We start from the raw sequence: 11,194 nt of genomic DNA on the forward strand, positions 1-11,194 counted from the left end.
GCAGAACATGCCTTGACTAAATACTCTGTAAGGGATGGTGGAAACAGGACCCATTTAATTTGATCAAGGAATGGACCTATAGAACCCACCAGCTACAGCCACGAGATGCTGCTTTCTTCTAGAAATTTCAAAGCTAAGCCTGTTTGTTGGAGGTTTAGGTTGGATGTTAGAAAAATGTACCTCACCAAGGGGGTGGTTGGGCACTGGAACAGATTCCCCAGGGAAGTGGTCACAGCACCAAGCCTGACAGAGTTCAAGAAGCATTTAGACAACACACTCAGGCACCTGGTGTGATTATTGGGGTGTTGTGTGCAGAGCCAGGAGCTGGACTCGATGATCCTTGTTAGTCCCTTCCAACTCAGTTTATTCTGTGATTCTGTGATTTTGTGAAGCTGAGTAGTGCATTTAACTGAGAGTAGCACAGCTGTGACTATGCAATGGAAATGGGATGGAAGAGGCCAAAAGCAGTGCAAAGCTGTTTAAATAGCAGCATCTGATGATAGGATAAGCATTTTCTATGGTCTCAAAAAGAGTGATCCTTTATATGCTGAGGTATTTCCACGAGATAAGCAGCAAGGTCATTGCATCTTCACTTAAGAGAATCTGAAGTTTGTCAGGTGCAGAAGAAGAGAGAAGGTAAATATTTTAAATGAGAAGAACAAACGCTTTTAAAACAGTATAGGAGTACTGGAAAAGGATATTAAGTTATAATAGGGCTGTTTTTCATTAATGGCAAAAGTGCATCTATTTTTTCTTGTCAGGATTTCATATACCATTGAAAACGAGAAAATGAAGACAACATCCTGAGCCTACTGAAGTAAATTAAAACACTTCCAGTTGTTTAATGGGGCCATTTTTTTCTCATTAGTAATTTTATCAGTAGAAAAGTATATTGAGAGAGAGGCCAAGATTGTGGTGCCAAAATCCTCATCTAACCTGAGGCACATAGACAAAATGCTAACTAATGTGTAAATGAAGAGGTGAGAAATCTTACTATAACTTAACGTTCCCCATACTGAATTTCTTACTGTGGGCAATGAGAAAGTCCTGACTCTTGGGTTAACCACCCAGGAAAGTGCTAAGTTCCACACTAAGAAGTATAGTAGAAATTCTTGCCCAAATAAAATCACCTCTTTTTTTTTTTTCTTTTTTTTTTTTTTTCTTTTTTTTTTTTTCCCTCTCCTGGATCACAGTGATGCTGAATAATAACAACTAATTATTAAAGTTGTCTAATTTTAAAGTTGTTTTCTGTATTAAACCACTGAATTAACAGAGCAGAGAACTGGTTTGGACTCCTTACTCCGAAGTGTTCTTGACTTCTATGCAATTTGGAGCTTTTGGGAGATGATGTTTTCAAATCTGAAGAAAAATTGCTCCAAGTGGGTGCAGCCTTGATAGGTAAGACAGTCAGTCCCTCCTTATGCATTTTGTATGATTCTGCACAGTTTAGCAGTGCTTAATATAGAAGTGAAAAAGTTTAAATCCAATAGAAAATCTAGATAAGATTTAACTGGATGGATGTCAGTATTACTGAACAGCCATCATCAGGCAGCCTTCCCCCCTTCTGTATCCATGTGAGCAGCAGGAATAATTATAGCCAGGTAATGCTGTTACAAAAGGAGGTTTTAAAAGGGAAGCTCTCTGTCAGGAATAGCCCCACGTCTTCCATTTCACCCAGAGAAGTATTCTTTCTTTCATAGATCCTGGGGAAAAATTCCACAGCTGTTTCTTTCCTCAGAGGCTTGTCCACTACTCTCCTTCTGGGATGTACCCTCCTGCTTTGGCTTCAGCAGTGCTGTGGCTGTGAACCGTGATAATTTTACCAGATGTTTATGTCCTGTCACTGAGATTTAAGACTTGAATCTTACCCAGCCATTTCTCTTCCTAATTTCCTGAGGAAAAACTGGTTCTCACAGGCATTGTAATATTCAAGCTAAACTCTGTTTATATAAAGTAATGTAAAAGTAAGGTATAGGTAGTAGATCTCAGTAGGCAAATAAAGGCCTCTGAAAAACATAACTTAGAGAAACTATGTCCTCTTAAGACTGCTGCAAATAACAAGGGCTGCAAAGATATTCTGCCAGACCAGCTGACTTTGACTTACATTTCTCTCTTTCTTGCCATTTTCTTTCTTGCTTCTTTTCTCAACAAGACTTAAAAAAATGAGATTATACTTTGTATCTGACACAAATCATGTATCTGTACCATTGCCTGCATGCCTAATAAAGTGTGTTGCTTTCTGTGCCAAAGTTACATAAGAAAGTAAAGCTCCCTTCAGTAGCTGAACTCTTGTCATGATGCAGAACTCTTCCCCCTCTTGTCTGAGTGTTGTTGAGGATCCCTTTGGATAAGGAAAAATGCCAGATTCTATCTTAAAAGATCTCTATATCAAATTTGACATATGTAGGACGCTGAAGCCTGTCTCTGATGTGTGCCTCTGTCTCTCATTCACAGAAACATTTATCCCTAGTTCTTTTTCACTTCATGCTTCTCACTTACAAGGTTGTCCTATGTTTCTACCTTTACCGGCATTATTATGCAAGATTGTATTTAAAAAACACATGACTTTTGTTGTGGAAGTGATTAGGAGGGATTTACAGTCTGATCCCAAGTCAATCTTGACTTCACTTTCACAAATTTGAAACCAAGTCTGCGTTACAGTACAGATGGCAGCCTTGACATATATAATTGTATTTTTCATTAGCTCTCAATAAAAATTGTATCAAGCAATTAAGGTACCATCTTGAGAAGAATATTCAAAATATTTTATTTATATTTAAGTATGAGAAATATCTTGGTTACAATTAAGTATGATTCACAAGTCTCTTACATAATACTATATTTAATGGCAAGTTCAGCTGGCTCATTCTTCAAGTTCACTGGAAATACATATGGGATTTCAGTATAGTATTGCAGTCACTTGGAGAGTCTACCGAGAATCATTAGCAGCTCTCTGACTTGGCCAATTAATACAAGTTAAATAATAAATTCTGTTAACTTCCCCCTGTCATCTCATAAGGAGAACCCAGGAAAACAGGATAATAAAAATGACAGCTTTTTTCTTTCTAGTTGCCTCTTCCTAATTTCAAGCCTAATCAAACCTAACTATTTAAAGACTTACTGAAAGCACAGTATAAATTTGAAGATGCATTGATCCTTAAAATTTCACTTTTAAAATGATTTTTTTTATCACTAATTACATTAATGAAATCTTTAAAGTGATGTTTGTTCTGATTCCTTATCTATTGTTTACTGACTAAACAAGATCTGGTCTTTGATGGATAATACATATGGTCACTTTTAGCATTTAAAATTTATATCTTTTCTTCTTAGAGAGTGTAAGTAGCCTTGCATTTAATCTGTTTGTGAAATCAGGCTCATCCTGAAAATTATTGCAAATATAGCTATCTGGGCAGAAGAATTCCAGTTAGAACAAAAAGCAAAAGCAGTCAGACTATTAAGACAAATATAGGTGTTTCCATCAAATAAAGGAGAATAAAAAATACAGCAAATATTTTTTCAGCATGATCATATTGCACAAGGGAAACTCAAATATGGCTGCCATGTCTCATTACAGAGTAATGGAGATTTCAGTCCCCTCTTTCATGGTGCGACATCCTTTGATTTAATTTAAAAATCAGCTTATTGCCTAAAAAATTTGTGCCTTATACACAAATAAATGACTATGTATATAAACCACACTAAATAAAACAAAAAAAAATGCTTTCAAGAAACATTAGGCATTAAATTAATTGTTAGTAACTCTGTTTCAGTTTCCTTTGTTTCCTGTCTACTTTCTAGCGTCAGGTATTTCTAGAATTAGGCTAAAATTTATACGACATTTTTCTGTTCGTTATTTGCTGAGTTACCAGTTTGGCAAGTTGCTGTTGTTTTCAACAGAATCATTTCCTTCACTGACCAACCAGTACATTTAAGTGATAAGAATTTGTAAGAAATCTGTGGTTTGTGCTAAAATTGTAGTGGGAGTAATCACAGGGTAATCAAGGTAAGTTGCTGTACATACATAAACACAGTTTCTCTGCTTATATTTTTAGCCAATAACTTTTACATTTTGATCACAATGAAAATGTTAACAACTATTCCCAATTCTCTTGAAAGGCAAGGTAATCTTATTCCCATTGTTGCAGAAATGAGAAGATGAACACAGAGAGAATAACATGAGATGGCAATTTGAGTTCTTTCCATCCTCATAATTTTCATCAGCCCCAAGTTAATAATGTTTTAGAATTAAAAAAAAAAAAAATTATTGGAAAAAATAAAAATATTATTACTTTTAAAATAAAATCTTAATATCTAAACATTTCAAACAGGAAAAAGACCATTCAGGTTTCAATATCTCTATTCAGCAGATTCATTAGAAGCCATGCACCCAGGGAAGGTATAATAGCTGTTCTTTCAGGGAAAATGAACAACTGGTGTCAACTTATCTTAGTGCTTTAAGCTATACTAGACTTAAAACTTTTTAATACTACAAAGAAATTTGTTACGAGGTTGAAAATACCAGTATGAAGTTAGAGAAGAAAAAAAGTGCACAGACCAGAAGAACTTTGCAAAAGAAGATTTCGTTTTTAATCAAACCAGGAAATCAATGTAAATATTTTGACGGAGCATGATCAAATGCCTCAAAATTAATGTTGGAGTTTGGCTTATGGTTTAGCCAAAGATGCAAAAAGATGTAGAATTAATTTCCTGAAATATCCTTTCGAAATGTCTGAGCATTAAGTTATTTATTGATAAAAGAAAGTTTGATATGCCAGAAATATTATTGGAAGACTTAGTTGGGATTTGTCTAACTTTGCACATTTAAAAGTTACTTGGCTAGACTAAAAGCCTTATCAAGGTTCTTCTTAATGAGAAAAAGAATCACCTTCAGGACACAATATAGCATATGGTTTGGTCATCGGTTTCAGGATGGAATGAATTCCTGTGCGGAAGTGTCGCTTTCTCTCTTCACTGGTTAAGGAGGGATCCTTTTTGGACAGTACTTTCTGAGCTAGAATCCCATTAAAAGATTTTTCTGGTTTTTGGTTTGGTTTTTTTTTTTTTTTTTTTTTTTTTTTTTTTTTTTTTTTTTGAGAATATCCATGTTTGAAATGGCCCTGTTTGGTCCTGAGCATGTTCTGGTCTTCCCTTCCCTTCCCTTCCCTTCCCTTCCCTTCCCTTCCCTTCCCTTCCCTTCCCTTCCCTTCCCTTCCCTTCCCTTCCCTTCCCTTCCCTTCCCTTCCCTTCCCTTCCCTTCCCTTCCCTTCCCTTCCCTTCCCTTCCCTTCCCTTCCCTTCCCTTCCCTTCCCTTCCCTTCCCTTCCCTTCCCTTCCCTTCCCTTCCCTTCCCTTCCCTTCCCTTCCCTTCCCTTCCCTCTTCAGCAGGATTTTCTGTTTGTTTTTCTTTCTTTTGTTTTGTTGGGGCTTTTCAGTTAAACAATGAAAAACAGGAAAACATTTTTTATATGGCTTTGTCCCTTCTTGGAAGGCACTTCAAAATTTCTCCTGTTGAATGTAAGTTGAATCAAAAGCAGAAAAAAATTAGAACTTTATCCAAAGACAGCTTTGATATTCACATTTACTATGGATATTTTATTTGTAACCGTTGGGAAAATTAAAAAAAAAAAAAAAAAAAAAAGGTATTTTTGCATGTCTTTGTTGATGGCCCCAAATATCATCTATCTACTGGAAGTACACATCAGTTCATTTAATTTATTGCATCATTATGTGACGATTATCTACAATATAATTAAAAAGTCATGGCAATATTTTCATCCTTCAGGAAAGAAATAAACAATTAGAAGATTAATTTTACTGTAGTTGCTTTGATTTTTATTATTATTTGCTTCGGTAAACTACACAGACCATAAGCACCCAGACCAGCAGCTGAGAAAATTATCCATTAAGAGATAAATCCTGCTGCAAAATATGTAGTAGTCAACAACACAGGAAAGAAAGGTTTGTTATTGTACTCTACTTAGTTTGTCATTGGTGCACTTAATAGAGTGTAAGAAGCAGCCCAGTCCACACTTTTAAAGCTTTTATTTCGTTTTATTATTTGGGAGTTTAGCAATTGTCAAAAAGCTGGAATTAGTATGCATTTTTTAGAGAAAATTTCAATTTTTTTATTTCTGGTGCTTCCCCCCCCCCCCCCCCCCCCCCCCCCGTTATAACTGCTAAAATATAATTAAATAGAAAGAAAAAGGAATTTTACTTTTGAAGGACTTCAAGCCGTGGTAAGGAACCCAGGCTGGAACAGTTGGTGAAGAACTGGAGCCCATGGGAAGGACTCACAGGGGGGAAGCTCATGGAAGGCTGTCACCTGTGGCAGGGACTCCAGGCTAGAGCAGGAGAAGAGTGTGAGAGGTCCTCCCCTGAGGGGGAAGGAGTGGCAGAGGCAATGTGTGGTGACCTGACCACAGCCTCTGTTCCCCTCAAGCTGCAGGAGAGGAGGAAGAGAAAACTGGGAGTTAAACTGAGCCAGGGAAAAAGAAGGGGGAATATGTTTTAAGATTTATTTTATATTTCTCATTATCCAGTGCTGGTTTGATTGGTAATAAATTAAATTAATTTCCCAAAGTCTGTTTTTCCTGTGACAGTAATTGATGGATGATGTCTCCCTTCACTTATCTCAGTCCAAGTGCTTTTCCATATATTTTCTCTCCCCTCTCTGGCTGAGGAAGTGAGTGACGAAGTGGCTTTGGTGGTTAACTCACATAAACATGCTCGAGCTAATCAAAATATTTCAGACTCCATTAAATCCACCCATATTTTACACAGGATCGGACATTTCCATGGTTCAAGGCAATTCAGAATGCTCATGGTCTTTAAATACTAGATCTGGTACAAAATGTGGATCATTTCTGAAATATCTTATAAGCAAAAAAATATGTAATCTTCCCAGGTAAACAGGGTTAAAATTCAAACATAGAATTTTAACTATCCCAAAGACATGTTTTAGAAATATACTCATTTTTTGCTCCATTTAAATAACATTTTTAACAAATACACACCTAAAAGTAATAGACGGCATATTTCATTATAATAGGTTGGTTTTCACAGTAGTTTTTGCAGTCAGATTTTGGCAAAAGTCAACAAAGTAGTAGATGGCCCATTTCATTATAATAGATTGGTTTTCACAGTAGTTTTTACAGTCAGATTTTGGCAAAAGTCAACAAAGTTAAAAAACTAGCAGGAAATGCATACATTTCTACCAACAGAAAGACAAGCAAAACCAATTTTTTTAGTAGACCATGTGTAAATGCAGTTTAGCAGGGCAGTCATTTGCATTTTAATCAGCCTGTATTTACATATTTCCCTGATTCAGTGGTTTTGGGAAAAGTTGAAAGCTTAACCAGGTATTTTTTTCCTGATGAAGAATTATTCTCTCTTAAGTAACTGTGTGGTTACGGAATTGTAACACAAGTGAATGTCAGCCTACATTTCCAGCTTAAATCCCTGTCCTGGATAGATGCCAGATTCTTAATAGTTGTTCTCTGTTTCTCCTTGGCTCATCGTGGTTCATGTAGGGAAACTGCTGTTCCTCTTCTCTCCTCTCAGATGCTGTGGGATGGTATCTTCTGTAAACAGAGAGATCATTTCCCTAGCCTTCACCAAAATCACACACTTCTAAAAGGATGGTGGTAGTCCATTCATTTAGGAAGAAGACTGGATATAGACACACCTCACTGAGCCCCATAACATTATTTATTTCAGAGTTTAGCATTGCTTTTCTATTCAAAGTCTTTTCATGTCAGGGCAGAGGCAATGCCAGTTCTCTATTTATGCAAAGATTAAACTTGGCATTTACAAAAAGAACACAAACAAACAAAAAGACTTACAAACCAAGAAACACTACCCATCACCCCTTACACTCCCCAAAACTCCCCCAAATTGGCAAAGCCACTTAAATACAGCACACCAGTGTTATTTGGGACTGAGCTGGTAGATAGCATCAGTACACACATGCAATGCAACTGGCTAAGTATTTGCACACAGCTAGCTGTGCAAGAGGGCTCAAAGAAAACACACATCTTTGTATCATTTCTCAACGTTACCCTGTCTCAGATGTCTTACCTTCAGTCATTAATAGCATTTTTCCAGGGTGTTTTGGCATGCCCTACTGACTATGTTTGCAATGTGCCTTGCATTCTTCCCCAGCCAACTATGTTAACTTTTCTTCAATTTTTGTTTTTCTGAGTTTGGATCTAATAGGTTTAGTCCTGGAACTATAATAGTTTGTTTTTTCTTCCTTCTTCCAGTAGCTCCACGTGCCATCTTCCTTTCTGTTAAATATATTTTAAGATCTCTTGCCTGAAGTTTTACACAGGATTTCACTCCAGACTGATGGGAAAAAGCCTTATTCTAATCAATATTTTTTGGACTTGTGCTCATTGCAAGGTTCAATTGAGAAAAAAAAATGGATAATAGTTTTAAGTTTTACAGAGTCATATAGATGCTACTGAGAAGAGACCATGGAAATTATGTAATCCAAGCTCTGGCTCAGAGAACCATTAACTGCCCAAGAAAAAAAGAAACTTTCATGTATGCCATTATGTATCCAAAGTTGTTATATGGAAAAAGAAACTTAAAATTAAAGTTTAGAACCACTCCAAAAATGTAGATTTTGATGTGTGAAAATAATGAATTTTATACTTAGAAAAAGACAAAATTTATTTCCTTTACCTGCAATATTTATTTTGAAAGCAAAAGCTTGTTTTAAGTTTTCTGAAAGCAAAAGAGATCCTGAGAATACAATATTTCTTATTAGGATGTTATATAAAGGAAAACCTCAATTTTTCAATTTAAAAATGCTAATTGTAGTATTGAGTTACATTCTACAATGTAGAATTTCTATTAAAAGACAAATGTTTTGAAAGTAGAGTTCAAAATAAATGTTTTTAAAAGAAATGTGTTTCTATGGTAAAATTTTGTATAATCAGGTTAGATAGAAATAGCAGAAATATTCTTGATGAATTCTTCACTTTCTATTTCATTTTGTCTAACAGATTTTCACTGCCATTAATTACTAGGGGGACAGAACTCATAGATAATGACAATCTGCCTCAAAACTGGAAGCTCCACATTTAATGAAAATTATCTTGTTGCATGGATTGCTCCTTTTTTAAATTTCATTATCCTGGTTGTGTTTTTCTGGTTTGTTTTGTTTTGTTTTTGTTACTTCTTTATCAGTAGAACTCTATGTAGATAGCTAGAAAAGGTAGAATATCTGTCCCATTTCCTCACAGAAAAATATAGCTAAGGCTGTTTTATTAAAATATGTTAAATTTGCACCAGGTAAGTGCTTCCTACAAATTACTTAAGAATTTGGCAACAATATAACCAGTAGCAGATGTTAGTTACCGCATCAATGAGTTAATTCCTACTAGCTGCTATAAATTTGAAGTCCAGCTCTCAGTAATACGCTGCCATCGTTCCCTGATAAACAGGAACTCAAACTTGAAAGATTCAAATCTAAAATATGATAAAACTGACATTGATTCAGTTGGCCAAATATTTAACTAGACCACTCTTTCACTAAAGTTATGTTTTCAGTGAATTTTTGCAGTTATCTTCTTATACTATATGCAGAAAACAAGAAGGACTTACATTTTCTGTAAATAGAACTATAGATTTGTTTTTCTTTCTACCAAGTACTAATTACATACTGAATAATTCAGGCAATTGCAGTAAAATGTAAAGTATTTTCAAACTAGGCTACAAGAGAAAAATGGCAACATTGTGTAACTAAAAATGTTAATCCTTTATATGGTATTTCTCAAGCAGAGGGCAATCCAAGGTTCTTGGTGGAAAACTACAATGTGCTATTTATAACTAAGATACGAATTTTTTTAAATTACCAGAAGCTAAATATGAAACAATATATTTTCTTTATTGAAAATGAATCATGAAAGCTTTTTCTATTTTTTTTTAATTTTATACATGACCATTTGCACAATTTTATGCTCTTTTAGTTATTTTTTTTAAATCCTTGGACTGAAAAAATCTTCTGCAGAGTTTTCCTATTGCTACAGCTACAGATGCTCTTGTTTTCTAATATGTATATAGACAGAGGGCCAAAAACTGTCTGCTAGTGCTTATAGGAATTTCTAAATTACCATCTATCTAATATTCTGTAGGGGAATGTAATTCCCAATTGAAACAGATGCACGTTCTGCTTATAGGAGATTGGTATGCCTCCATCTAGCTACAAGAGCAGAAAGTGAATTTTGATTTATTGTTCTGTTAACATGTTTAAAAACAGATTGTCTGGTACCAGAAAGGAGGGATCCAAATATCTGCATTACCATGTTTTGTGCAAGCCAGCTCAGGACTCTCTTCTGCAATGGACTCACTCAAATGCCATGTTTCTTTAGCCACCTTTGCTGAAAATATTTTGTATGAAGAAATGCATCATGGCATGTGTTTGCCTATATTCCTTCAGTAAAAAGATATTTCCAAAGAAGAGACTAGACAAATAATCATAACTAGAACTTTTCAGAAATTCTTGCAAATTGAATGGCGACACCACTAGGAATAAAATGTGACCTAATTCAGGTGTTAACTTCCACTTTATTTGGTTTGGAATGCTTGTGTGTGTGTGGCTTGACCCAAAACTAACAAAACTAACTGCTGATGTTCAGAATAAAACATGGAAAAAGGGTTTCGTAATAAGCAACTCCCCTCCCTTGTGCTGTGTAGGTGCAAGGAGGTGGGGTTGATAACACAAAGTCCGAGAGTGAACAGTCTCTCACCTTCATATTGTTTGTTCTTCCAGCTGTAGTCCCTTGTCCTGTATTTGCTTTGCTTTCAATGTGCTGCAGTTCATGAGGACATAAAGTATATTGACCATCTCACAGACTATTATTTTATTGTGAGCTGATTTTCTTTCTCATGAAAGGCTGTTAAATGCATATATGATCTTTATTATTCTTTGTATCTTTTGGAAGTTCAGTGACAAATTCATATTCTGAACATAGCTGAGGCAAGATTTGTCAGGGTGAATAGTTTATTTTATGAGAGCATCTGTTGCAGCTGAAGAAAAGCCTGGCCACTTTCTGGTTCATAAAATCTCCCACTGTGCTGCCGTTCTGAAAGAGTATCAGTAACTCTCATAAAAAGTTTGAGTTTGGCTCCCTGCAAACATCAACACTTAATTATGTAGCTCATCATGGCTCCTCCACTACACTTTG

The 11,194-nt window shown here is 35.6% G+C and overlaps 1 long non-coding RNA gene across 1 annotated transcript; it reads left to right on the forward strand.

The window, feature by feature from the left end:
* Window positions 1-530: 530 nt before the first annotated feature.
* On the forward strand, window positions 531-2,584 carry LOC136302156 (uncharacterized). Its single transcript, XR_010724008.1, has 3 exons — window positions 531-636; window positions 1,274-1,398; window positions 1,701-2,584. It is a non-coding gene; the product is annotated as an uncharacterized lncRNA (long non-coding RNA).
* Window positions 2,585-11,194: the final 8,610 nt, after the last annotated feature.

The sequence above is a fragment of the Chamaea fasciata genome, unplaced genomic scaffold, assembly GCF_029207755.1.
Source record: "Chamaea fasciata isolate MVZ Bird 193981 ecotype frontalis unplaced genomic scaffold, bChaFas1.0.hap1 SCAF_1, whole genome shotgun sequence".
Classification (NCBI taxonomy): domain Eukaryota; kingdom Metazoa; phylum Chordata; class Aves; order Passeriformes; family Sylviidae; genus Chamaea; species Chamaea fasciata.